At 51.5% G+C, this 10,615-nt stretch overlaps 1 protein-coding gene across 2 annotated transcripts in view; it reads left to right on the top strand.

Annotated features, from left to right (window-relative positions):
• The first annotated feature begins 12 nt into the window (after window positions 1-12).
• ZDHHC3 (zDHHC palmitoyltransferase 3) overlaps window positions 13-10,615 on the top strand; it is a 39,123-nt gene continuing 28,520 nt past the window's right edge. For both annotated transcript variants that reach the window (XM_037030380.1, XM_037030382.1), the window contains exon 1: window positions 13-243. The gene's annotated coding sequence lies outside the window, so the exon portion shown is untranslated. The remainder of the gene's footprint in view (window positions 244-10,615) is intronic.

The raw sequence follows: 10,615 nt of genomic DNA, 5'->3' as shown, positions 1-10,615 counted from the left end.
TCATCAGCCTGCGCGGCGGCCGCTCCGGTAGGCGCCACCGCCGCTGCCGGGAGCTCCATGGGCTTCTCCTGGGCGCCGCCGGGTGTCTGGCCGAGACCAGGGAGCCGCGGCGTCTCGTGCCCGGGAGCCATCGCTGCAGCCCGAGGCCGGGCCCCGGGCCGGGGACGGCAGGAGGAGGCGACGGAGGCTGCGGAGGGAGCCTCACTAGGGGCCTGGGACTGGGGAACTGCCTCCGACTTCACGGTCAGTTGGGAGAGGCAACTGGGGATGGGCGGAAAAGCCGGGCTGAGGTGGGAGGCGCGAGCGGGGGACGGAGCCGGTGGACTCGCAGTGCGAGAGGCGCGCGGCGCAGTTTGCTCTGAGCTGGAGTAGAAGTGGCAGATCGTGTGCGTGTGCACGCGCGCGCGCGTGTCTCAAGTAGCCGGTCGTGTGTGAGAGAGACAGAGGCTGAGAGAGATCGTGAGCGAGGGGAGGCGGACTTCGTGAACAACCCGGGGGCCCTCTCCTCGCTCTCCCCTACCACCACCCCCGCCTCGACCCTGCATTTCCCTGGTCCCTAGGATGGTTTGAAAGAAGAGGCGTGTGAAGCCCTCCCTCCTTGGATTGTCCTCGGTGGGAAGGGTCCGGGCCAGGAGTGAGTCACGAGGCGTCCTCCCTCCACCCCAGGGATTCTCCCCTCTCATCACCCGCTCTCTTACTCTGGGGCTTACCAAACGCTGACCCAAGACCTTTCAGGGTCCCCTTGCCCCTGAAGGTCGCCAGTGCATGATCCCAAAAAGAGTAGCTAGAGGGGAGAGTCGTGGTAACCGGCGCTGACGAAGGGCACAGTGCCCAGGCGTCCCTAGCGCTTCCCAGCGGTGGCTTGTTGGAGGGATCTCTGAGCTGTGCACAGCTGCTTAGAGGGGAAAAAACAGCCCAGGGGGTGGCCGTATAGGACTTCGGGCCTCCAAGGCCTCGGTACCCGGAAAGGATGCCTGCAAGATAAATATGGGGTCACTGAAGGAGCCCATTAAGGCGGGGCAGACGGGGTATGGTACAGATTTTAAAGACACCTTGTGGATAAATGCAGAAAAGTTATCGGTAAGTGACTGCAGCAGAAGGGACCTGGTGACTTTTCCAAATATCTCATTTTTGAGGAACCTTCTTGTTCTCAAAACAATGGCTTGATCATCCAAAGAATGCTTGGTGTTTCACACATAGTATCTTCCATACAGTCTCACAGATTGCTGTTGGGAGCTGACTGTGGCTGGTCTTAGGAACACTAAGACAAGTAAGACACAGCTTCTGCCCAGGGAAGCGTCCCCCGCCGAAGGGGCAGGTTCCATCCAGGGCCGACATAGCCACAGAACCTGATGGTGACACAGATGTGTACAGTGGGATGGGACGTGGATGGGTCGGAGGAAGGTACAGAAGGGAAATACCCTCCCATATTTGTAAGCACGAAACTGCGAGTCCCGTAGTAGATGATCTTACTAGAGTAGATGTGAGTCGCTTCTTCTGTCTCTGCGTAGTTGTCTAGAGGTGCATCTATGGGGAAGGCACCCTGCAGGGCTGGACTTTGCCCTCCAGGGAAGTCAGGGAAGGTGAGGCCGGGAGAGTTTCCTTCCACCTGTTGCGGGCACCAGATGCCTTTGTGCGAGGCTTAACTCCTGGATTCCGAGGGAGGACCTCTGTTGCGAGCAAACCAGGGGCTGCTGATGATAGAAATGGTATTTTGTGTGAGAGATTGCTCTGAAAAGAGAGGCGCTGGATGTGGAATTTTGGTATCTGGGTTGCTGTCTAAGAGGAATGAAGATTTAAAAAGTGAAAGCAAGTGGACAGATCAGAGAAGACATGAAGAAAGTGTGAGTCGGGTGCTGTGGAGCCGTCTTCATGTTCAAATCTCTCTCTGTGTCTTTAAAAATGGAGAACATCTCTTTGAACTGATTGCTCAATGAGGGCCCGAAGTTTCCTCAATGGAGAAGGGTTGGCAGTATTTGCTAAATAATGTCACAGATGGTGACTGACAACATTAGGCTCAGCGGGTGTGGGGGGTGGAGACAGTAGAGTGTTCATTTTCCCTTCTCTGCGAAAACAGTGACACCTGCACTAATTGTCCCACTGCGGCACGGCCAGGACATTGTCACCCCATTTGCTGTGATAATGCATTGAACATTTTTAAAGCTCATAAATTCAGAGTTCTTTTTTGGTTCACTGAAGCAATTTAAAGAATGTACGTTAGCCAGAAAACCCAGAAGCTGAGGATGGCACATTGTCCTGTTAAAGCAGCTCCCCTTTCCATCACTGGCAGCGTCTTTGGAGAGCATGCTGCTTTGTAGGTCTGTCTACGCTAAATCCCTGCACTCCATCAGTTCCGTTTCACACCAACTTGACCTAGTGCTTATTAAGTGCGAGCACTGCTCTAGAATGCTTTACTGAGATGATCTGATTCTGTTCTCACGAGAGCTCCATGAGACAGATGCTGTTTATTATCTCTGTTTCGCAGACTGGGAACTGAGGTACAGAGAGGTCCATTGCCCTGACCCAGGCAGGACGTGGCAGAGCCTGGAGGTGAGGCCAGGTAGCCTGGCTCCCATAGTTGCGCACCTAACCATTCCTTTGTACGGTCCCCCTTGAGGCCCCATGTCGATCCCCAGAGTATTCGGTGAAGGAGGCCTGTATGTGTAACGGAGTTGGTAACAGCCCTGTAAGCTATAGTTAGCTTTTATTCCAAGAGCAAGGAGTCCGTTCAAACGTAAACTTCCTTTCCTTGAAACCTTTTTTTAGAGGAATATAGAACATGGTGCTAATGGGAGATTCCCATGTCTGACTAACCCTTTTAGAGAGGGGAGAGGTTGCAGACAGGCTGAGGAGAGCTCTGGACAGCAGAGGGGCCAGTGGCCTGGTCTGGAGGGTCCGTGGGGGGGGGGGGGATGGATGTCTCACACAGGAACAGACGTCCGGCGGGTCTCAGGTGGCCATGAAGTGTTCGTTTGTGTGCCCATGCGTCCCCAGTGTCTCCCCAGTCTCCTTGGGGGCCTGAGGAGATAAACTGAACCGGCACACGAATCAGCACACGCCTGCCTAGAAGGAATTGGGGATTTATTACCCCTGGATAGCCCAGGCGCTGAAACTAGTACATGAACAAGACAATAAAAGTGCTCAATTGAGACTCATGATCAGTAGACCAGACGCCAGCCTATAATAAGGTGCTAATTGCACAGGCCAGACATCAAGGGCAAGAAAAAGGTAAGGAGCGACTACCAGCCGCTAGCAGGCACCAAGAGCCTTGAAGAGACGGAGTGGATCTCTCTGTCCCACCCAGCCTTCCTCCGTGGAAGCGGTGACAGCCGGGACGGAAGCGGTCCGTGCAGTGCCGAGTCCAAGGTGCTGCAGTTGCAGGGCGCTCTTCTGAGCCCAGCAGAGGAACGAATGTTTCGTTCCCGGTCTTAAACAGAGGCAGCCCAGCTTTGGTTTTGTTGTTGTTTGTTTTGTTTTTTCCAATAAATGTTTCCTTCAAATGCTTTGCATTTGCCCTGTCTGCATCGTGTCTTAAAGGATATCCCATGTAAATAACCCGTCACAGTCTGGCCATCAGGTCGTGTCTGTCTTGCTGCCCTAGAAATTATAACTTGTGATTGATTACAATGATAGAAGAATTGGTAGGAATACCTGGGTAAAGCTTGTTCTCATTTAGCTGAAGGGTCTTCACAACTGTGAAGAGGGTGGCAGAGTGCTTCCTGTGCCTTTGACTAGGGCACCTGTGAGAAAGGGGGTCACATGCCCTGCTTGGCAAATCTGGAACTATTGTCGCACACACGCCCCAAGGGCGGTAGGAAGTAACAGAGCCCCAAGGAGACACGGGGGGGGGGGGGGGGGGATGTCTGGATAGCGACCCGTCCCGTCGGGGAAGAAAAGAGACTGCTCCCGGGCCGCCTGGAGTTTCTTCCTGTTTTCACATTTTTCAATCCTTTGCCTTCCTCTTTGGGAGCAGATGTCCAGACACAAAGGGATGCATCCAGGAAATGCCAGGAAATGCCATCTTTTTTCGTAGTCTCTTCCAAGCGGTAGCCTTCCTGGCATGCAGAGGCTTGGCGATCGGACTCTGGACTCACGGGACCCGAGACACCAGCATCTCCTCTGTAGGGTCAGTGGGGATGGAGAGCCTGTGGGCGGGGTCGACTTTTCCCTCAGGAACATGAGCCTGGTGGGACAAGTCCAGTCCTGTGGCAGTAAGTTTTAACTTTGCTATGTACAAAGTGTACATTTCTAGGCAAGTAATAGTGGCAGGGAATCTAGAAAGGCAGGTTGTTTGGGAAGATAAGGATCTCTGGTGGAAATACTGTTGGGCCCTGGCCAGGTGGCTCAGTTGTTAGAGTGTCATCCCGATGTACCCAGGGTTGGGGTTTGATTCCTGGTCTGGGCACACAAGAATCAACCAGCGAATGCGTAAAGAGGTGCAACAACAAATTAATGTTTCTCTCTCTCTCTCTCTTTAAGAAAAAGAATCAATATAATATTTTTTTTTAAAGGAAGAAAGACCAGGCTGGTGTAGCTCAGTGGATTGAGCATGGGCTGCAAACCAAAGGGTCCCCGGTTTGATTCCCAGTCAGGGCACATGCCTGGGTTGCAGGCCAGGTCGCCAGTGGGGGCCATGTGAGAGGTAACCCCACATTGATGTTTCTTTCCCTCTCTTTCTCCTTTCCTTCTGCTCTCTCTGAAAATAAATAAATAAAAACCTCAAAAAAAAGGAAGAAAGAAAAACCGTTGGGTACCCCAGTGACCCAGACTTTGCCACTAACTTGCTTTGTGAGTCTGAGCAAGTCGGTGAACTTCTCCAAGCTCGTTCTGCCCTAAATCATGCACCTCACCAGGCTGTAGAACTTGGAACCGATCCTAGATACACAAATACTTAAACATTGAAAATAGTCACCTTTAACTTCGGATTTTAAGGCTTCTCCCTTTTACCACTTTATAGTATGTGATGTATTTTGATAGTGTTTTTTCCACTCTGAAGAAGAGAAATGAATGAACAAGATTAAATGGGAAAACACCGAACATGCCCAGAAAAGTTGCTAACACTTATTGGTGACCCCTTGTTCAGTATTAACAAAGAATGGGAGAGGAGGTCAAGGGGCGCTTTTGATAAACATACAGACATCCAAGGAATTGACAAAGGACGCGTTCCCTTTGTTCCAGAGAGCAGAGGTCCCAGAACCTCAGCCCTGAAGCAGAGACCCAAGCGGTCACTCAGTCTTCCCCCTGGTTTCGCAGGTGAGGACGCTGAGGCCCACGGAGGGTAGCCGTGCTGCCCGAAGTCATGGAGCTAAGGACCCTGAGGACTGGGAGTAGCATTTTGGCTTCCTGACTCCAGGCCATCTTCATTCCCTTTGTCACCAGCCTCCCACGTGGCTGCAGAGCCCTCCAGCAGACACCGGAGAGCACTGCACCCCTGGGGCAAGGCCTCGGCCTGTAAGCTCACCAAGCCATTTCCTTGGGCCTAGGTTCCACCCAAGGCTCTGCTCTGGCGTCGCCACTTCCAGTGCCTGGGATGACGGGGCTCAGCAGAGACCTGGAAGCGAAATGGCGATGCTTTTCCAGTTTTACTAAGAAGTAGTTGACACACATCACTACACAAGTTTAAGGTGCACAGCCCGATGGTTGGGTGTATCTGTGTGGTGCGCTGGTTACCACCGCAGGTTCAGTGACGTCCAGGTTCTCCTGTACATACAGTAAAAAGCAGAGAAAGGGAGAAAGGAAACAGTTTCTTCCTTGTGAGGAGAATGGGTAGGACTGACTCTTAACAGCCCCCCTGCGTACTGCAGTGGGGGTCGCCTCCGTACCACTCCCTCCTCCAGCTGCCCCGCTTCTGCCCTCCACCTCTGGTGGCCACAGGTCTGACCTCTTTTCTGCACTCAGGTTTGTTTTGTTAAGAGTCTGCATGTGAGATCACGTGATGTTTGTCTTTCTCTGACTTCAATTAGCAGAATGCCTTCCAGTTCCACTCCTGTTGTTACAAATAGTAAGACTTCCTCGTTTTTATGGCTGAATAATATTCCATTTTAGGTTTTTGATGTGTGTGTGTGTCTTACAACTCCATCCATCCACCGACGGGCTGTTGCGGGTCTCGGCCATCGTAGGGAATGCCGCGCTGTCCCGTGGGGTTTCTGTTTTTAGTGTCTGAGCATCTTCCACCCCGTTCTCCAGAGCGGTTGGACCGGTTCGCAGTCCCCCCAGCAGAGCGGGAGGGTTCCCTGCTCTCTTTTCCCACCGATGCTCGTTGCCTCTTTGTGGTGATGGCCATTCTGACAGCTGGGAGGGGACGCTACCTCGCTGTGGCTTCGCTTTGCTTTTCCCTTACGACTGCTGGTGCTGAGCAGCTTGTCACGTGTCTATCACTATTAGCCTTCCTTGTATCTTCTTTGGAGAAATGTCGGTTGAGGTCACTTGTCCATTTTTTAATTGCATTGTTTGTGGGTTTTGTGTGTTTTTTGCCATAGAATTGTATGAGTTCTTTAATATACTTTGGCTATTGACTTCTTGTCAGATATGGTTTACGAATATTTTTTCCCATTTCGTGGGTTGTCCTTTCTCTTTGCAGATGGTCACCTCGGCTGGGCAGAATCGGATTAGTTTGCTCTGACCCCACTGACTATTTTGGGTTTTGTTTCCTGTGACTTACGTGTCATTTGGGCCCCCGCTTCTGGGTTGTGCAGTTTGCTGGCACACAGCTGTTCAAGGTGACCTCCTACGGCCTTTTGGGTTTCTCCGGCGTTCATACGGCACCTCCTTTTTTATGTATGATTTTGTTGATCTCGGCCCTTGCTCTTTTTTTCTTAGTAGTCTAGCTAAGGGTTTGAAAATTTTGTTTATCTTTTCAAAGAACCAACTCTTTTATTGGTTTGTTTCTATTTTTCTTTCCTATTATTTTTGTTCTCTTTTATTTACTTCTGCTCTAATTTTTATTATTTCTTTTCTTCTCCTAACTTTAGGCTTAGTTTGTTCTCTTTCTATTTCCCTAAGGCACAGAATTTGGTTAAATAACAAAGATCTTTTTTGCTTCTTAGTGTAGGAGTTTCTTGCTATGAACTTTTGCTAGGAACTTTTTAACTTCCCCTTTAATTTCTTCTTTAATCCATTGTTTGTTCAAATAGTGTCCCTTCTCAAAACCTGGTACAGTTACAGTAACTGGTTCTCTCATACTCGTCTCTAGCTCTTCTTCCAGATCCCTCCAAGCACTTTTGGTTTTAGTCCCTAAAAAACAAACCCCAAGCTTTCGCCTGGGTGACGCCCCGGCGGCTGCATGTCGGCCCATGGTGCGGCGTGGGGTCAGGTGCCGCTTTAACACCCGTAGGTGGGAACCTTTGCCAGTTAGTCTCTGCCTGGCACGGGTGGGCTTTGTCCCAGGAAAAGCAGCGTGTTAGAACTTGGCCTCACATGAAGTGTTCCCTAGCAGAACCAGATTTTAGGGACCATCTTAGGGTGACCCTTGGCTGGTGGTTCAGCCAGGGCCCCACCTCAGGGCACAAAATGCAAAAGTTCAGGCCTGTGGCTGCACGAGGCCCACTGGGGTCACAGGAGGCCCGCTGGGGTCGCCCTCTCTGCCCGACCTCGTGCAGGGGAGAGAGCCAAACTGTGAGTAGCCCGTGGTTGCTGGAGGAAGCATCCACACTCCTTCCCCTTTTCTTTGCTAGTTATCGGGCAAAAGGTAGGCTCTAAAGTGAGAGCAGGCGCGGGAATGTGTCCTGTCTCCCTGTTTCCTGGAAGGATGAACTCAGGCAGACCTTTCTGTGCCTCAGCTTCCTTCATCTCTAGAAGGCGTGGGAAACTCCGGGTTTATACCTGTAAGGAAGAGTAGAGGCGAGGGTCAGACAGGATGAGGGAGTCTAGCATCCAGCCCAGGAGCCGGCAGGCAGTGGACATCAGCAAACCCTACGCTGTGGCGGCCGCCAAGCAAAATGCCCGTCTTGGAAGCTGCCCTGACGGAGGCCAGAAAGCAGTCCAGTGTCGGATGGCACTGTGCCCCTGATCGCAGAGGGCCCCCACACTGTGGCAGCATCGCAGTCCTTGACAAGCATGGATTGGGCAGCCACATCCGTCTGTAATGTGCTATTGCCTTCATAGAAATGCCCGCTGGGCCGCAGACCCCCGGGAAGGAGGAGTTAATGTGGGAGATGGCACCGGAAGCAACTAGTGGATTCGTTTGTTGGAGCTCAAGGGGAAGGTCGCCACCACTCTAAACATTTTTGGGAAAACCAGTCGACTCTGGGAGCTTCATTTTTTTTTTAACCCATCTATAGAACAGGCTGGACCAGACTTTGGAAGATGTCAGCTAGCCCAGTGGAAATACGGTCCAGAAGAATGGGCATTACAGGCCCCCAGGGGCTAGTGGAAGGGAAGTCTGCTTAGAGTCCCGGTTCTTTTTTTTTATTTTTTATTTATTTATCTTTAGAAGAGAAGGAAAGGAGACTTCTCTCCGTGAAGGAGAGAAATATCAATGTACGGTTGCCTCTCGTGAGCCCCCTGCTGAGAACTGGCCTGCAACCCAGGCATGTGCCCTGACTGGGAATCGAACCACGATCCTTTGGTTTGCAAGCCCGTGCTCAATCCACTGAGCTACACCAGCCAGGGCAGAGTCGGTCCCAGTTCTTAAAAAAGAGTCGCAGCTTAGCGAGCTGGTCCTTCCCACTCATCTGAGCGATGAAGGCAGAGCCCAGGTGCGCTGGCTTCTCCCCAGGGCCCTCAGGTGTGTGTGAGGGAGTGGGAGGTAGAACTCCCATCCCTGCTTGGTCATTCCTCCTCTCCCTGTCTTACAGAGAGAGAGAGAGAGAGAGAGAGAGAGAGAGAGAGAAGAAGCAGCCATGTGCCATGCTCAGATGTGGTCCGTGGCAACCAGCAGAGCTGGCTTTGAACCCTGGCCTTACCACACCCTTCCTTTGTGTGACCTTGAGAGTGTGAACCAGAACCTCTGCGCCTCGCTCCATCCGCCTCCACAGCGAACCAGAGCTGTGGAGCAGGGCTGTTGTAGGGTTGCAGGCTGCTGCTTGTGAGCCCACAGCCTTCCAGGCACACGGTCCTTGGTGGGGTCCGTCCCCGCTCCCGCAGACGCACTGCCTGTTTTGTCTAAAACATTAGTTTTAGACAGATCTCAAGTTGACTTTGATCGTCTATTCCATAAAACAAGAGTTGGACTAAAATCTCCTACAAGGTCTTTAAGGTGGCTTCCCACTGTAAACTCCTGACTCAGTAATTATCTCTTACCAGTTAATCTTATGTGTGGTCCTGTTTTGAAGTTGTCTCATTAATTTGTGTCATCATTGCAACACACAATAAAGCACATCCATAACAAAGGGAGAGTAGGATGTGTCACCCACATGAGTGGTGGCTCCTACTGGTCCCCAGTGTTCGTGGCACGTGTCGGGTCATCCTGTATGAGGGGTGTATTTTTTAATAGTTCTAGAATGCTGGGAGGTGGTAGCCAGTTGCAGTAAGTGTGGGGACGCCTCGCCTGTCCACATCCCGACCGGTTTTCCGAAAGGAAGGCCCGTTGTTGGGGGACTGTGTGCACACAGCTGCGCTTTACGAGAAGGTGCCCAGTTCCGAGGCAGGAAGGCAAATTGAACTTCCCACTTCCTGGTTCCCTCAGCGAGCTTGAATGGGCACCGAGTTTGGTTCGGGGTGCAGTATTTGACTTTTCAGAGTTTTCTGTTGGAGGGGAAAAGTGTGACGGAGACAGCGGGCAGGAGGGACAAACGATGTAGACCTGCTCGTAAAGCTCCCAGAGGAGGTGCCTGTCTGGGCAGCTTCCAAGGCTGGCAAAGGGTGGGGCAGAAAATGAGGCACCTTCCCTCTGGGCCACACCTTTTGAAAAAAGTTTAGTCACTCATTCTGTTTTGCTTTGTATTTTTTTAGTGAAGTATTTCAAACATAGTGATTCATGGTTCATTCTTTTTCTGAGAATCCTCTAAAATGGGTATAAAATGTATAGTCCCGTGATTCTTATACAAATTAAATTAGGGTAATTGTAGCCCAAATCAATTACTTTTCTACTTGATCAGATTCGTTTTTGAAGCTTCCAGGGCATGGCCCATTTATTCGTCTTTGAAGTTGTGTGGCTGGCCCGTGGTTTGGCACTGTGGGTCTGTTCCTCTGACGTGGCGGAAGTCCGGAAAGTTTGAAGACTACAGGACGTAAACCACAGGTCATTGATTCACTCATCAGGACCAATGTCCCTGGAGCATTAGGAAAGAAATGTCAGAAAAGGTGCTGCCCACTTTCAATGGACCTCTCCAGTGGTCATTCACTGAGTTAACCGGTAAAAACTAGTTTGGGGGAGACTCCCACGTTGGGGCGTGTCGGGAGGTGCCAGACCAGCCGCACCAGCAGTCCGGCACAATAACTTAGGGACATGGTGACTCTTCAGCTGGTGCGGGTGCTGGCCCCCGTCCCAGGCCTCCTCTCTCCTCTCCAAGGGTTGCTGACGCTCGGCCGTCCGCTAAGGGTTAGGGAAACTGAGTCTCAACCATGCAGTTCCTGCTAGTAGGGCCCGGTGAGACGGGGCCTTTATTTTTCTGTTCTGCTTTGTTTATTTTTGAGCGTTTGTGTGGTCCGTGTTCTCTAAGGCAGAGGAAGAGAA

The sequence above is a fragment of the Sturnira hondurensis genome, unplaced genomic scaffold (assembly GCF_014824575.4).
Source record: "Sturnira hondurensis isolate 20B ecotype Veracruz unplaced genomic scaffold, ASM1482457v3 Scaffold0020787, whole genome shotgun sequence".
In the NCBI taxonomy this organism is placed as follows: Eukaryota; Metazoa; Chordata; class Mammalia; order Chiroptera; family Phyllostomidae; genus Sturnira; species Sturnira hondurensis.
The sequence above is the reverse complement of the archived record's forward strand: the minus strand, read 5'-3'. Positions and strand labels throughout refer to the sequence as shown.